The following is an 18,783-nucleotide window of genomic DNA, read 5'->3' on the forward strand; positions in this document are numbered from 1 at the left end:
ATTTTGACGCCGCATTTTAATCGGTGCTATTTTGTCGTCGCACATATGTCTATCATGCAAATGTCGGGTCACAAAATCAGTCATTAAATATGGCCATCTTTACTTGAGCGGCTTTTATCATTAGTGACTTTTTTTTCTTGTTCATCCAAATGCAGAGCTCTTTCATAGACCTGGCCATTGTTGTCTGTAGTCTGGTACAAGTCTGTTCTGATGGGTGTGAAAAGTTTTATCTGCTCCTGTTTCACTATCCTGTTGTCCTTCCTTTCGCAATTAGCTATCCTTAAAATAAATATTGCTACATTCTTTACCTCTATAGTATGCTATGCTTCTCTTTTGCATACCCTTACATTTTGTGCAAAGGTCCAAGCTTTTATTTCTCTCTTTGTGTAGACCCTCCATTAAACAGTAATATTAGTTAAGTCTGATGCAGGTGCATCTCTGCAAAACTCCATATAGGGAAGACCTGGGACAGAAACCTTGGTCTGCTTACTGCAATATTTAAGAATTTTGGAGCTACTGACTGTCACTTTATGCAACGCTCCACATCTACCAACACACAATTCAGAGTTATGACTTAGTTAGACATGGGTAGGAGTAGCAGAAAGACTGTCACTTAAAAATATAATATCTTGGACCATTTACATCCCTTTGTCTGGAGAAATAAATGCCTGTTTCTAATCCTTTATTACTGTGGGAATTGGTCTTAATTCAGCAAAGGCATAATATGACACCCTGGATTGATTGCTTAGATCAGCAGTAGCATCATATAGAGACGGTTTTTATTTTAGCTTGGCTTAGCTTAAACTTTCCTACAAAGACATATTATTTTGTTCTCCAAGAACTCTTTCTATTTAAATTCAATATAAAGCAAACAGAAATCACATTAATTCTAACAATGAATGTACTTCTTCATCATGTAATTGCCTTTTTCCAGCCTCAAAACAACATTCATCTATAATGTGTTGCAAAATAAGAAATTATTATAGCTTTTCAGCAATTTAAATCTAATTATAAAAACAACCTCATGTCAGAATGCATAAAGATGAAAAGAATACACAACCATTAGGATACCAAGGGCAAATAATAACTTTTAACTTAGTTTATTTTTTATTTTCTATCTCTTGATTTATTTTTTTTTTATCCAGTTGTTGGCTTACCTTGTATAAACAATGGGAAAAGGGGATTTAGAAATTCTTGCTCAATATTTTTGAGGAGAGGCAAGAAAAAAAGGAAGAAGTTGGCAGGTCATCGTGGATAAGTAAACACAGTAACTATGCTACAAACATTCTTTAAATATTAAACTCAAGTATAATTGATTTCGTTCTGAAAAAATCCTCAGACTTTAGGAGAATGCCTTACAAATTCCTGAATACTAATCAATGGTTTCAAATATTATTGTGCTTTTAGAATTATATAAAAATTTGACTTCACTCACGTTGATGTTTTGCTACAACTAACAGTGAGGGTGCTGGTCTTACTTGATTATTTTGCACATTATATCCCTCCAATATGCAGCCATTTTACTAGAAAGGAATGGAGGATCACATCTGACTCTGCATCCATCCATCTTCTTAGCCTGCTTATCCAGGTCAGGGTAAGGGTAGGGGATACCTGTGACGATGTGGGTTCTGGCTCCACGCTCCTTTGGCTGTTTGGGAACCCTTGAACCCAACACCATCGATAATGTTGCCGAGTGAGCTAGTCAGTGGAGGCAAATAAACACTTGAGCAAGGGGTGGTGCAAAAATGAGTAGTGCTTTTATTTAAAACCAACAACAACAGTGTTCAAATAAATAGTGCAGTTTCAATGTTCATTAAATAAATAATCCATAAAAAGAACACGTGGAGGTTAAAAATCAATAAATAGAAAAACACATCCTTAAAAACGAGAGGTTAAAATCTTCTTTAGGAAGCAGTCTTAAAAACCAACAACAACTCCGGTGCTCTTCTGTTAGCGTCTCACCTGCTTATCCCGTTTGGGCCAAGCAGCAGGCAAGACGCTCTCTGCAGCTGCCCTCCTGAAACACACGCATGAGACTGGAGACCTCCCGAACCCTGGCTCCGGTATGGCACTCATCCCAGTCCCGGAGAACTTGGTTTCCAACCAACGGCCAGGTCGCCCATGTTGGGGATTCCAGCACCAAGTCTCCCGACTTCCGCTGCCTTTCCATGGCCTCTCTGCGGCCAGTCGCCTTCCCTGGTCACTCCCACTACCTGATCGCTCAGCGGGAGCGACATCAACAAACGCCTGGGTGTCGGCCTAACACCCAGCTTCCATACAGCTGCCCACGAGCGCTCGATCGCGCGCTCACCACATGCACGCACCGCGTGTCTGTCTCTCTCTCCGGCACCGCCTGCTTCCACGCTCGCTCCCTGTAACCTCCGTCCTCTCTTTCCTTTCCTTTTTCTCTCCGATCGTTTTTCCTCCTCCCTAAAACCGACTCGCGCTTCTTTTTAAAATGACGAGGGCCACAGCAGCTGCAGCATTGGCCACGGGACAATCATGAATGTGGGCAGTTCCTCACCTGTGCACTAGGTGAGAAACGCCCACACCCTACGGATCGTCCCGTGGCCCACTATGGCCCAACGTCCCCTCGCTAAGCCGCGAGCACATCGATTATTTATTAAAAATGGCCTGTGCTCAGTGAGCTGTGGACCCTTAACACCACAATACCACCTAGGTGGTAAGCTCGGGTACACAGTTTATAGTCATTTTACAAAGTTCCTTTTCCTATTTAATTTTGATCCTATAGTTCTTTATCCATATATTATTCATTTATACTGACTCAATCAACTATTCCCTTTCATTAAGCCCATTAGGAAAAATTGTATCTAGGTCAGCTATCCATTCGCTCTCCTTCTTTAATCATAGTACACATGGATTGGTCATGCAAAATTGAGCCCCATCATGTGTGTTTGTGTTGGTTTTCACCCTGTGATGTGCTAGAATTCTGTCCAGGGATTGTTCCTGCCTCAAGTCTGGTACTTGCTGGGTTAGGCACCAGCTTCCCAGCATCCTGCCCTCGACAAGCAGGTGGATTCCCCTAGATTCTGACATGAGGAAAAGATATGCCCAGTTATCTGGGTATTCATGAAGTGTAAAATCCAAAACGAAATAAGTAAAAATGAACTCATCAGATAATCATGTAAAAAATAAAACATTAACTTAGAACAAGAAAAATGGTATATATAAGCTGAAATATACTTATGAAAAAGCTTGGAATTTAATTCCAACTACCTGTATGTCCTTTCTGTACAGCTTAAATGGTAGCTTAGTTGATTCTACAGAGAGCAAATTCCAGTCTCTTTAATAGGTATACTTTTGTTTTGTGCTCAGTTATTTATTGACAATAAGATATGATACGTAACAATGTAAAAGGGATATATACACTATATAAAATTACAGATAAGTCAAAGAAAAACAAATTACATACTATGTTTGAAAAATCATTAACTTAAGAATGTTACAATTTCGAGAGGTCATAAACATCAGCCCAACAAAACTCCATGGCCCCAACCCCAAAATGCCTACTCACCTGTGACAGCAAAACACACATTATCCATAGTATCAAATTATAATAGAGGGAAAAAACACCCCTAAACACAGCACAGCTGGTTTTTGATTTTCTTTGTGATAGCCTCCCACTTTCGAAAGCTATTGTCTGTTGCCCTTTTAATTCTTGAAGCTGAGCCTTCTAAAAGCATCAAATTATCAAATGAAAACTTCCAGTGACTAAAGGATACACTATCTGGGTCTCTATGACACACCGGTAGTAGTTTTAAAGCAACAGAAGTAATGGAAATAACCCGTTTGTGTAGCTGAGATATTGACAAAAGATAAAAGGAGAGATCCAGTAAGATCAGTAGTTGTGTTGATACAGGTATTTGAATATCCAGAATGGACGTAAAGGCACTCGCAACAAGATTCCACATTTCTGCCACACCAGGACATTCCCAAAAGTCATGCATAAAAGTGCCAGGCACCTTATATGGCAGAAATTACAGTCCGGGGAATCGGCCTCATACATTAAAAAAAACTCTTACGTTGTATGATATATGTACGATGAACAAATCTAAATTGCACATGTTGATAATCTAGATTTGTAGGAGAGGCCTTTATGCTGTCAAAAATGGTATCCCAGCAAATCTCTGCATCAGACAACAAATTCCATCACCAAACTTTTTGAATAGCTAATGGATTAGCTGCTGCACTACATAGTGTAGAATAAAATTCAGAAACAGGTCTTGAAACACTGCTAAGTACAAAGGTAAATTTAATTAGTGGGTGTACAAGCAGGGGAGCAGATAGAACAATGCCTTGTGCTTTAATAGCTGATCTTACCTGGAGGTAGAAGAAAAAGGGGGAGTTCGGAATTGAGAAGTCCTTGCATAATAATTGAAAGAGTTTAAGGCCACTTGAATCAAACATATTGCCTAATGAATGAGTACCTGCCTTATAACACATAGGAAAAGTGTTCAGATGACCCCCAATATTAAGGACATGAATGCCAAAAATAGGTGAATATGAGTGCCACTTCAGAATGGGGTTAAACATACACTCCACCCAAACCCAAACCTGCAGTGCATGTCTAAGTATGGATGAGTGTTGTAGAATCAATGTCTTAGATGTAATGCCATAGAAAGGAAGAGAGGGTAATATGTATACATTTTTCTAATTTTAACCAAATATTAACAGTAAATATAATAAAGGAAACGGTTTTGGGATTTTGGTGGAGATTTCTAAAGCAGTTTACTTCACTGTATCTCATGAATAAGATATAGTCGTAAATGGGCTTTGCTTGTAAATCACTGAGAGCAATGTCTTGCACATTCAACAAGTAGAAAACTGAAAGTGTGCTTGATGAGATCAGCAAGATCACACATCATAAGCAGACAGTGCACCACAGGTTTCAGTAAAAACATTTTAAGCAGCACAGAGTAAAGAATAGGGATAGGAATAAAAAGCGTCATCCAATTTGATCAAGAAAACCATTTAGGAAATTACAAAACTGTTAACAGCTTAGCCCTGCATCTAACATAAGGCACTTTACATAGTAAATGACAATTCAATATAGCTTCTATGTCAGTTTGCATGTACAGTAGATATTATGAATCAAAATTGCACAACTGAGTAAAGGATAATATTGTAAATAGCAAAGCTATCTCTAACAGACCAGGTAAAGAGGGTAGCAGAACCCATCCTTGTCAGTCCTCCTCATTTCATCTGCACAATGAGAACTTCTAAATATAGTAATTTTTCACACACCTGCACCTTTTATAACACAAACATGGAAATAATAGTGAGGTTATTGTCAAGCAGCAAGCAAAGTAGAGAGAAAGCTTGAAACTGAGATCCTGGAGTGTGTAGTATGGGCACACTAAGAAAAGAATTGTCAGAACTTTCTTGAATGCAGAATACATTAATGTGAGTACAATGAACGATATAGTCACATATAACAGTCGTCGATGTCAGTGAGCTCTTGCTGCTTTAATGTTTGGGTTGAAAATTAGAGTCAAAATAAAAGGAAAATAATGCATTTGCATCATTGCACCTTTGTGATCTGCACAACCATCCCTCATTACCAGTTCCATGGGTCCATAAGCACAGGACCTACACTCTCACAGGGATATAAAGGGTCTGAGTAGTTTGAAATGGGGAAGAAATGAAAAGAGAATGGGAGGAGGATAAAACTAAGGGAAAAACAGACAGTGAAAGAAAGCAGTATTAGGCAGTCGGTCCAGTGGAGTGGAGAGGAGGTGAAGCGTTTGGAAGGCCCTGTAATGGAGCAATGGTAAATGGTGCTCTAGGGGATTGCCCCTGCTGAGATAAGGAGCAGGACCAATTATAGGCCCTCAAGAGTGCTGTGGTGACCAACGGAAGTGGAAGGACATTAGTTCTGGATTTAGGAGAGTCCCAGCAGGTACTGAAGGAGGTGACTGGGACTTAAGTCAGAAGGTTGATAGGGTCCACTTCCATCTTAGCCCTGCTGTGAAACCCGGAAGGGTGAGCAGGAGAAGAGAGAGGGAGGGAGACAAAGTGAGCACTGGAAAAGACAAAAAGGACGAGGTGATCCTGTCTTTGATTTTATTCCTAGTTTCAAAATTTTTTGGAATTTATTTATTGGTTTTATCTTCACTGCACTATTTTTATGGAAGTTTTAATGACTTTCTGCACTGCACTTTGAACATTGCTTGCATTTAATAAAAACAATTTGGCACTGTTTGCACCACAGCTGCAGTTGTGTGCCCTCATTTGCCCTAGTCCATCTCTTTTCATGACTATCGATGTCCCAGAAGATGCCAAGGCTGCGGGCACTCTTTGGTTTCTATCAGAATCACTTAGACATTATTCATTTGAGAATCTCTAGCCCTAAGTCTAGCCCTAAGTTTAATGATCATGTGATTAAACATTCATAGATTAAAAAGGAATATTTCTTCCATCCAAATCGGATGCCACCAAATTTTCTTTCAAAATTTTATAGTGGGTGAACACAGTGGTACAGAGCTAGTACTGCTGCCTTGTAGTAAGATGACTGGGGTTCATGTCCTGGGTCCTCCCTTTGTAGACCTTACATGCTCTCCCTGTGTCTGGGTGGGTTTCCTCCAGGTGTTCCGGTTTCTCCCACTAACCAAAGACATGAAGGTTTGAACTGGTGATGCTAAATTGGCCCTAGAGTGTGTTTGGAGTGTGGTTATTTGTGTTTGCCCTGCAATGGAATAGCATCCTGCTCAGGTTTTGCTACTGCCTTGCACCCTATGCTAGCTAGCATTGGCTCCAGCCCCCCTGAAACCCTGGCCTGTATTAAGTGGGTTAGAAAATTACATATTAAAATGTCACTTAAACTGTGACTGAAGGACTTTTACAAGAATACTGTATTCCTTTTTTTGTGTTAAATAGCCTAGTACAGTATGTCATAGGCCAGTTGTAGCTTGTTGATAAATGCTTTTGTACAGTATTTGCCAGAATATTATGATAAGTAGTTTAAATGAATATTGTCAAAGGCTGTCAGGAATTTAGGATTGCTGCTGTATCGCTTGGCTATGCGTATTTTTACTGATAAGAACTATTATCACAAAGCACCTATACAGTTTTACTTGTGTACTTCCTTACAGCCCCCACTTTTGAGTGCCAGGTTGTGTGGGCATGCTTTACTATAGTCTACTGCTTCTGATGTGAATTTACAAGCACAACTTAGTTTTATGATCCCACAGGTCTTGGAGACAGGAATTTTTTTTGAGCCAAAGAATAAAAGGCAAATGCAGGCAAAGATTTGAGGCTTCTGGGGAAGGATTATCATACCACACTTTTGATTAGCTTTATAAGATCAGCGAAAGAGTTGATCAGTACCACCATCATTATTGAAGAACACGAGAGGTTAAGACACCAATCAGTAACACAAGGGCAGAGCTGTTTGCATAACTGAACATCTACCTATGCCAGGTTGCATGCTGTGGATTGCTGCATCTTGATTATCTATCTTTTCAGCATATAAGATGATTTAATATTCATATTTTGAAATTTATAGTATTACTAGCTGTGTTAGCTGGCTTTTGCTGGGAAATTTTGTAAGACAATGGACCTCAGTTAAAGTGCTCTCAGTTAATCGGATATATCAGAAGTTCTATGAAACTAATTACAAGTAACTACTTTTTTGCAAGTTTTATTTCAAAGGCTATTATTGTTAGGCAGCGAATGCAGAGGTTAAGGTTTTTGACCTAGTGCATCAAACTCTTTGATTGTGAGTTTAAATTCTGCTAATGACACTGTGTGACTATGAGTAAGTCACTTCACCCCATCTGTGCTCCAATTGGACAAACAAACAAGATGTAACCAATAACTGTATTGTAAATGTTCTAAGTCACCTCGGATGATGGCAGCAATCAAATGATAAGTAATAACATTGTTAAGCCACTGGAGCTTCTTACTCTTGAGCATGTTACATACAATTGCTCATGAGTAAAACATTCCTGCGTTAAATCAATTCCTGCTTTTTCTAGTGACTTGGCTTTTGTTGTTGGTGATTGCACAACACAATTTTACAGGAAATTGTATTCTTTTGAATTGAAATGGGCAATCAGTAGGAATAATGCAAAATTTGAATATATACTATAACTAGCAAAATAACTGCGCTTCGCAGCGGAGAAGTAGTGTGTTAAAGAAGCAATGAAAAAGAAAAGGAAACATTTTGAAAATAACGTAACATGATTGTCAATGTTATTGTTTTGTCACTGTTGTGAGTGATGAGTGTTGTTGTCATATATATATATATATATATATATATATATAAATATAAATATATATATATATATATATTTACACACACACACAAACATATATATATATACATATCTATACGTATACACATACATATACATACACACACATATATACACACAAATACATATATATATATACATACACACACACATATATAAACATATATATACATATACATACATATCTACATATATACACACACAGCTATTTCAGTATCAGTGCAATACGCTGCTTGTTAAAAGGATAACTCCCGGTCTTACGTGCAAGTCTGCGTGGATATTATGAACTATCGTATTTGTTCAAGTTCTATTTAAATTTTAAATAGAAGGAATTTTTATTTAGTCGACAGAAATATCTTTGGTAGGAATGGTAAAAACAGACAGGAATATTATTCCTGAATAAATCAACTCAAACCTTAAACAACTTATAATATTTTGCTCTCCATAAAATATATCCTGTCTAAATTATACAAGTTAGAAATAAAGTAAACATTAAAAGAACAAACATTCAAATTTCTTTACTCCTATGTAATTTTATATTTTATAAAAAATAAACTTAGATTTTAAATATCCCAAAAGATTTTGCTCTCCATAAAAATATATCCTGTCAAAATTATACAAATTCAAATATGAACATGCTGCATAACAAAACCTAGAAATATAAATAAAATGTGTTCCTTTCAGCAATAACAAATCAAATCATTCAGTTGTCTTTGCTCATATGTCATTTTAGAGCTGGACGCCTGGCATCTTTTTTTGGCCACAAGTTCGTTTCTGTTTGGTGTGAGGTTCTGTGTTGTGGAGATTCTCAGGATGGATTGCAGGTGCTCATCAGTGAGGCGACTCCTGTGTGCTGTTTTGTTAGTCTTTATCACTGAGAAGAGCTTCTCACACAGATATGTGCTACCAAACATGCACAAGGTTCGAGCCGCATGTAGACGGACTTTTTTTGTTCTTCAAAGTCACCAAAGCGCCGTGCAAACTCAGTGCGCTCAGTTTATCAGCAAAGTGCGTATTTGGGAACACCGTAGTGACGACTTGGTTTAACATTACTTGGCAACAGGGAAAGTGGGGCAAGCGGTTGTGTCTCCCATAAAAGCAGCCTCAATTGAAATCACTTTGTGATTGTGCACGGTAAAAACGTCCGCTGAAGTGTCAGATTCTTATTTAATTCTTCTGCTTTCTGTATCTTCTGCATTGCATTCAGGTCTTTCAGGTTACCCTGATGTTTTGTTTTATAGTGCCGTCTTAGATTAAATTCTGTAATTACAGCCACATTAGCTCCACAAATGAGACACACGGGTTCAGTAAACATATACTCAGCCTCCCATCGGTTTTTAAAGGCTCTATTTTCAGAATCAACTTTTCTCTTCAGCATCGTGTGAGCTAGCTTTGCAATAACTTGCAGCATCTTAAGGTAGACTTGATTAATGTGGTAACTGTTCGGCAAGGCAGCTGAAGCGCTGCATTATGGGATCTGTAGTTTATTGTGTTACCAGCGCTTCATATACCCGGGCCATTAATAACAATAATACAGTATATAAAATGATCTCGCGGGCGGATATAATTACGCCGGGCGGATGTGGCCCGCTCTTGAGTTTGACACATATGGACTAAATAGAACTTGAAAAGATATATTTTTCAAATGTGATCGCAATTCAGATAGAGTTGGCGCACTACAGCCTGCATGCCTCAATAAGTCATCCTCCCCTTGCCCTTACTTTTTTACCGTTCATCTAATGAATATACTGAGTATGGCTTTACCAAAACAATCACTGATGGCGAATAAAGTATCCATTATTCGAGTATGTAGATCGGGTTATATATATATATACATATATATATACCCGCGTATCAGCGAGAAGTAGTGTGTTAAAAAGCTAGAAAAGAAAAGGGAACATTTTAAAAATAACGTAACATGACTGTCAATATACAGTATTTGTTTTGTGAGTGTTAGTGAGTGTTGCTGTCATCAAGGATTTGATTATCATTATTTCTTTCAATCAGGTTCGTATTTGTAGGATGTGTTGTGTTCAAGTTACATTCCGTGTTTGTCAATCGTTGTAAAGATGACAGGTTTCATTCATCGATTCGTTTCTTACTGCATCAATAAACAGCTCGTCTTCTTTATCTGAGACCTGACACACTGCATGCACGGGTTTTTTTACACTGTCTTCCTTTAGCGGGACAATGACTTTTCCAACGTGTGCTTTGTTTCCGCAGTAGTTGGATTTATGAATATGCTTGTATGTATGAGACGCTTCATATTTTTGCTGCCTTTTCAATTGTGTAATTCGGTTTTGTTCAGCTCTTTGGAACTGTTGCCTTTTATCTGTGCACTGCGTCAGTTCACGTGAGCCGCTCGGTGTACATGCATGGAAGGTTCCCAGCTGTGCTGGTGCCATCTCGTGCTATGTCCATGGCTGTATTTAATGTTACCTTAGTCCTGGCACTTAAAACTTTCTCTCGCAGTTTCGCTGAGTTTGTGTCAAACACCACCCTGACCATCTCATCTTCCTCTCCATAAGCACAGTCCTTCACCCGTGAATATTTACCCGTGGCAGTTTGCTATTGGATTGCCGCTGACGGACGGCCTTATATGGGCAGGCACTAAATTACAAACGCCAGCGGCAGCCTGTCTATGAACTTAAAGTGTAGGTTTACATCGTGCTTTGTTTCCGAAGTAGCAGAACTCATGAATATGGTTGTATATGTCACTCGCTCGCTTCTTATTGTTTCGCTGCCTTCTCAATTATATAATGCATGTTTTCTTCAGCGCTTTTTGAGGTCTTCCTGATTTTCTATGTACTGCGTGATTACGTGGGTGGCGTGATGATGTCACACGAAACTCCGCCCCCACGGCGTTGAAGCTCATCTCCATTACAGTAAATGGAGAAAACTGCTTCCAGTTATGACCATTACGCGTAGAATTTCGATATAAAACCTGCCCAACTTTTGTAAGGAAGCTGTAAGGAATGAACCTGCCAAATTTCAGCCTTCCACCCACACGGGAAGTTGGAGAATTAGTGATGAGTCAGTGAGTGAGTGAGTGAGTGAGTGAGTGAGTGAGTGAGGGCTTTGCCTTTTATTAGTATAGATTATTAGATGTTTGAGATTTTCAATTGTTTATGTTGTTCAGTCAAGTACAGAATCTCTTTTCATGTTCTTTGTGAGTTGCTTGGGGTCCACCTTTAAGATTTGCAGGTGGGAATGTATAGGCAAAGCAATGCTTGAAGTGGATATGCATAAGTGCCAGTACCCTATGTGTTACACTGATGAATTAACAAGAAGAGCGAGGAGAGTGGAGCAGTAGCTTTAGCATTGCAGCTCAATTTCTGTGGCTTCCATATTAGAAACTCAAGCATCCTGATCTAAGAATAGCACCAGTGTATTGTGAAATTGTATCATCCATGGGTTGGGGAGCCCACTTTGGAGTTATTAGCTCTGTGTCCAGGAGCTGGATTTAAATGTAGTGGAATGGATAATTGTGATGAATGTCTGTACACTAGAAAAAAATGAAAATCAAAACTCAACATCAAAAATTAAAGTACAGGCCCACTTCAATTACCAATGCAAAGAGTTTTGGAGATTGGGGGAGTTTGGGGTGTCTCCCACTTCAAACTAAGCAGATCCACATATAAATGATTTCAGAGGTTGAGGTCCCCTTTCAAAGTTCATAGATTCAATTGTACAGTATGTTACAGTGGAGTACCTTTTGGGGAAGCCATTAACTGACACTGTCGTCCAAGAGCACTTCTAGGATTTGTAGGTATCAGGGTGATTGTTGTACGTGGTCTTAAATTTATATTATATTGTACAGCAGAAGAGGTCCCTTTGGCCTTTAGTATATGTTCATATAATAGTGTAACACTGATCAGGAAATGTATAGTAAATGATGGACAAAAAGATAGAGACAAATCACTATGTATGTATATGTATATCTCATGTATATACTGTAACTGAGAAAAAAGATCAGCAATTGGGTGCAATAGTTCAGGTGCTTAATCTTCTGAAGCCCCTAACACCTCTGTGTTTCTGGCTGCTGTTGGGTCAAAGGACACCACTTGCCGCCTCTACTTTTCTCAAACTTAATTTTTGCTTCTAGCAAAGCAACACCTACAGCCATAGCACCTGGCATTAGCATTTGAGTCTCAGCATGCTTGCTAATCATTGAGCTTCAAACTTTCTCATTCCATTTCATACCTGACTGTAGCTGGCAAACATGTTCAAGTCTCTTTTTATCCTGTCCAGGATGCCACCACTTCTTCAGTCATTCGTCCACCCTATTAGTTAGTGCTGCTGTTCAGCTCATTAATTGCTTCTGCTCTGGCCTTCACTTGCATAATGCATGTTTGCCTACAATAATAAATATCAACAACTAAAATATGTATTGACAAAAAAAAATGCGTCTTGGCTTAAAAAAAATCTGAAAAGTGTTAAATGCAAATCTGTGTAAGCTCCTTTGACCCCAAATCAGCACCCACATTAGTACTGTAGCTACAGAGGCTCATAGTCAGTGCGCCTTTTTGAGCCTTTGGTTTTTCTACACTCTTAAAAATAAAGGTGCCATAGCTTGTTCTTCAGAGCAGTGCCTAAAGGGAACTATTTTTTGTTCCAAAAAGATCAATCTACATAAATGTTCCAGAATGAACCTTTATTTAGTTCTCCATACAGTAAATAACCATGAATAGATGATGTGAAATACCAATGGGTCCTGATTTTTAAAAGGACACTCGCTGCACACAACAACAACAGCACAGACTAAGTCTGTTAGTGTCCTGTTAGTATCCTGCTAGGTAGTTTGAAGATTTCAGCTAATCTTTTAAGAAGTTTTTTAAAGCGGAAAGTACCAGCTTCATATATGAAGAACACATTACAGAATGAAACAATGCTTTGTCAACAAAGAATCACAAAACCCAGTAAAGAAACATATAATGCCATTAAAGAATCATTATTTGTAAGAATGTAATGTACTTTCGTATTCTATTACTGTATGTAGAGTACTGTACACTGGGTGGTATGGTGGTCAGTGCTGGTGCATCACAGATTCAGCGTCCTGCTTTTGAATGCTCTTCTTCTGCATGCTTTTTCTGTGGGTTTTCCACTTTCTTCCTTCGTCTCTATATTTGGTTGTTAAATTAAATTAAATTAAATTCCATAGTGTGCCCGCGTGTGCGATTGGGTCCTAGAATGGACCAGCACCTGGATTGCATTTGAAAATATTAAGCTGTGCCTAATTTTTTACTGGGAGAGCTAATTTCTTAAACTTATTCAGCACACCAACTATGTTTACTTCTTGTACTGGATGAATTTTAAGAACAAGTACTTAGCATCATGTCATAAATGACAAGAGATTGGATAAGTGTTTGTTAAATTTATTCTTTTTCATTTCTTTTGTTTTTGGTAGGGTCTACTCAAAACACAAGCTAACAAACTCAAAATAAAAACTTTGCAACATTCATATTTCAGTGACAAATCATAATTCATTATCTTTCATTGTGCAGATTCTTTTGACGCTAGTTAGTAAATAATTTTAGATGTCGTTTTTGTCAGGGAACTGTTAATGTTTAATAAAGGTTACACTGCTTTTTATAGTACTTTTCCTTTTCATTCTTCACAAGCATAAAAATAACACTTGTTTAATGCTGCTTTCTACACCAGAATTAATTAATTAATGGGGAACTTGTGAAAAGACTTTTTTTTTTCTTTGCAAGAATACGATTTCTGCAAGTGGTTTAAGGCTTGGTGTGAGGAACATAATTGTGCTGGCATTTTGTTCTGGCAAGAAAAACACATTCTTTAAAATGAAACCATATTTGACTTTTTTTCTGAGTAAATTGGGTATTAGTGGAAAAAATGTATTTTTTAGAGAATGTATTTTACAGCTGATATGCTAAATGTGAGTCGGCTTTTTTGTTATTTCATAGTAATTAAATACTGCAGGCATCTTTTGGCTTAATTTGTTTTTTCATACATTATTGGTTTTTTAGGCAGAGAAAGAAATCATATAAAACATTTAGTATGTCACGTTACAAAAAAATCAAGTACAAAATTGCCCTGAGACCAAATTGGTTTTGAGATTACAATGAGATGTGTGAGGCGCAGCAGTGATACCAACCCCTTTAGCTCTTCCGTTGTCAGTTCCTCAGAGTGCTCCTCGATGAGCTCATTGATGTCACCTTCATCCATGTCCAGGTCCATGGTCTTGCCGAGGGATACAATCTCCTCCCCCACTGCCGCTTCAGATTCAGTCTTTCAAATTCCGTTTCAGACACCTCAGGCCACAGCTTCTTCCACGCAGAGTTCGAGGTCCTCTTTGTAACACCCTGCCATGCCAAATCGATAATTCTGAGGCATATAACAGAACTCTCGAAGGGTCAGGTTTGTGCTCTCTGTCACCTCAAAGCAGAGGCGGAACAGGTGCTTGGTGAAGAGCTTTTTAAAATTAAAAATCACTTGCTGGTCCACGGGCTGCAGGATAGGGGTGGTGTTGGGTGGAAGGTAGAGAACCTTTATAAACCTAAAATTTTCGAGGATGTCATCTTCAAGGTTAGGTGGGTGAGCAGGTGCATTGTCCAGGATGAGAAGGGCTTGCAGAGTTAGGTTATTTTCCTGGAGATATTTTTTAATGTCAGGACCAAAGACCAAATTACCCACTCCACAAAGAACTGCCTGGTGACCCACGCCCTCGGGTTTGCACTCCACATAACCTGCAGTTTTCCTTTCATAATGTTTTGTGACTTAAAGGCTCTGGGGTTTTCCAAATGATAAACGAGCAACAGCTTAATCTTGCAGTCACCGCTCGCATTGGCGCACAGTGCAAGGGTTAGCCTGTCCTTCATGGGTTTGTGGCCTGGCATCCTTTTCTCCTCTGCTCTTATATAAGTCCTCCTTGGCATCTTCTTCCAGAAGAGTCCTGTCTCATCACAGTTGAAGACTTGCTGGAGGATGTATCCTTCGGCCGCTATAATTCCTGCAAATGTTTTGAGGCCTCACCATGCCTGACAACAGAGTGAATGCTGGTTCTCTTTTTAAAATTCTCAAACCAGCCCCAACTGGCTTTAAACGGCTCGCCCAATGCCTCGTCTGTCGAAGTGCCTGGGGTCTGCTGCTGCAAATCAGCGTAAATCGCTTGTGCCTTCTCGCAGATTATAGCCTCCGTCACAGTATCTTCTGCGAGCAGCTTCTCCGTCAACCACATAATCAGCAGCTTCATGGATAGATGTCCGCTGTTTAGAAATGATTTTAAACGCCCTTGGCTGGTGTTATAGCCTTTATCGACTCCTTCTGCTTCAGTATGGTGCAGATTGTAGAAGTCCTACGCTTGTACAGCTTCGCCAAATTGACTACACGCACACCTTGCTCATGTTTTTCTATAATTTCTTTCTTTAATTCAATGCACATCATCCGCTTCTTCTTCTCTGCACTGTCCTTCGCACTCACTTTCTTTGGACCCATAGTTGGAAAAACAAAGTTTAGCAAAATAACTGCAAGCACAAATGCGAGCACAACACTGAAGCTTCCACTGCAAGCTAACTGCTTAAAGTGAACGAGTGAGACACGGGATGTTGTGGCGTTCACTGTGGCGAGCTACTTTAACTAGTGGTTGTGGTGGGGTATCTGAAGCTGGCTCTTAACCCAAATTTTAGCTCTCAACTCACAGAAGAAAATCGGCCAAGAGACTGCTCGTATCTCAAAAAACTCGTTATTTGGGACACTCGTAAGTCAACTTATCACTGTAATTTGAAAATGGGACAGAAGACAAAATCAAAAGATTCAAAAAGCACAAAAATGCAGAGAATAGCTAAGACACAACAAAATACTCTCATGGCTTGCTATAGTACAGTTAATATCTCCGGGGGGTTTTGTGAGAAGGGAATGCATAGGAATTTGTTGCAACACAGAAACATAATAATGAAAAGGCAATCAAAACTAAAGGGCAAACCAAAACCCAAGTCACAGGGAAAAGAGTTCAAAACCATCATGAGTAGTATAATGTCAGGCACGTTCTGTCAAAATTTAATCCGAGTTTGATTGATGAGATTAAACCACGCCCCTTTTTAATCGAAGACCGGAAGTCCCGCCCCCACCCACCATCTGTTGTTTGTTGACCTTTGATGACCTTTCCGGAAGTCCCCCCCACCCACCACCGGTTGTTTTGTTGACCTTGGATGACCTTGATCAGGGCCCCTGTTGATTGATGACAGGAAGTCCCCACCCCCACCCATCGGTTGTTTGTTGACCTTTAGCCCTGCCATCTGTTTTCCCCAGGAAGCTGTCAAGGGCAATTTGATGGATGCCCCCCACCCCTTGAACCCCCACCACCCCGCCCCCGGCTTGGGCCACCTGCCTTGCCCCATCTCACTAGGGCATGTTCAGACATGTCCAAGGGTCTGCTAGGCCCCCCCTTGAACCCATCACCAATCCCCACCACTTCCCAGCCCCCAACCCTCTTCCAAAGACAAGTTCAGGCATGTTCAGGCATGTTGCAGCCGGGCCCTGGACAAGTTCAGGCATGTTCCAATCCATACCCAGACTGAAGGGCCTGCCTAAGCCTCACCGATAGGCTGCACATGATGTCTGATCCCTCCACTTCCGAGGACATACACACAAGCTCCGGTCAGACCGATCTAACTTGTCGCCATTCCTGCCGATAGTGCTTTAGGTAAGAATTCTGGTATCTATGTAACAATTATTTTTAAAATATCTATCTATCTAATCGATGCTATATCATTTGTAAACCCCTTGTATTTTATCTAAGCCAAAACAGCCTTTTCACTCACAGAAAGACAAGCAGTCAGCTTTTAGCAGGCTTGGGCTTGTAGTTCAAAGCACACTGAAATACAAGCTGTCCGGCTCTCTCTGTCTACACAGAGACTCTCAGAGCAGACATCCCCCCTGCGCGCGCGAGCCCGCGAGATGACCAGTGCCGAAGCTCTCCGCGGCTCCGAACAGACATTACACCACCGCCCCTGCCCCGCTAAGCGCTGATTCAGTCCAGGAGCGTACATGCTTTTCATCAGCTGAATGTAAGCCCCCCTTCTTCCATCCCCATGCGCTTAGCACGCAGCTACTTTTTCCCCCAAGACGGATGGATGTTTAAAAGTTAAAGGCTTTCATGATAAAGTGTAAAACACGAGATAAATAGTTCGATATAAGCCCCTCATACACACACACACAGTTAAATAAGATGCAGCAGAACCCTTTTAAATCACGTTGGGGATGTGTAAATGCTAAATGAATTAATATATTTATAATTTGTGTTTAAATCGATCTAAAACAAAACCCTATTCTACCCATGTTAATCCTCCCCTCATGAAGAAATCCGGTTAGTTTTTCTAAAAGTTTGAATGCCTTAATCAGATCGGATATATTGGGCTGTGGTCTGTGGGGAATTGGTGGCACTTCTGCATCATAAACGGCCTGAGCCGCTGACGACCTTTAACCTCGGAGCAAAACAGAATGCGTCTGTTTAATCAAATCTACGAGTTACAACGGAATCTATTAATCAAATTCCGGATAACCATTAACTTTGTGACCGGATCAAAATTTTTGCAAAGGTGAAAAGGTCTTGCGGAGATACGTACAGATGTTTAAACAAATCTATTAGGCGAATTCCGGACCACACTGGACAAAGGTCATTATACGGATGTCCGATTTAAATGATTGGGGCACATTGTAAAACACCCCGCTTCTTGGATCTATAAATAAGCCGCGGTCGGACCCCCAAGCCCCATTTTCTCTACGGATCGTTCAGAACAAGAAAGATGAATTTCTCCCAGCACGGTTTGTCAGAACGATTTTATTAGAATTATATATTATAATTTTAATGAATACATCTAAATGAAATCTAATTATTCTTCATACAGACGAAACTGCAGCAGCTGCAATCAATGAACACCCAGGTAAGGCTATTCATGAATCTTATACGCTTTAAATGAATATGCTTTAAAAACTGAGGGCTGAATTCTTATATTTTATCCTTAGAGCTGTTCATACCAGTCGATTCGCAAAATGGTAAAACCTTTTTAATATATCTTGTTTAATTCGTAACGGCATGCTTATTAGCATTTAGGCGGAGCCTTCGTGTATCGGAGGGCTCTTGGTAGCATGCGTGCATGTATAAGCGTTATGTGTTTGTCAATATAAAACTGTTTATAACATGTTTCTTCTGGGCTGATCCGTTCATGAAATGGTTTGAGGAGTCTATAAAAGTGTCTTAACTAACCGCATGAACGACGTGCGTGAGTGAATATTTGCGTATAATTACTGGGATGTAATGGAAAATGTCTTGGAATACAATAAAGTTATTTCAAGACGTGCGGTTGATTCCTTTATTTTTTATTTATTTATTTTTTCTTTAGAATTATTTATACAGATAGAGTCGCCAATCGATTTCGATATTCAAGGTGAGATTTTTTATTAAAATGATAAAATATTTACAAAGTGTCTATGAGCGGTCATGTGAGCGCACGACCACGTGTCTATGAGCGGTCGTGTGAGCGCG

This window comes from Polypterus senegalus, chromosome 7, assembly GCF_016835505.1.
Source record: "Polypterus senegalus isolate Bchr_013 chromosome 7, ASM1683550v1, whole genome shotgun sequence".
Classification (NCBI taxonomy): domain Eukaryota; kingdom Metazoa; phylum Chordata; class Cladistia; order Polypteriformes; family Polypteridae; genus Polypterus; species Polypterus senegalus.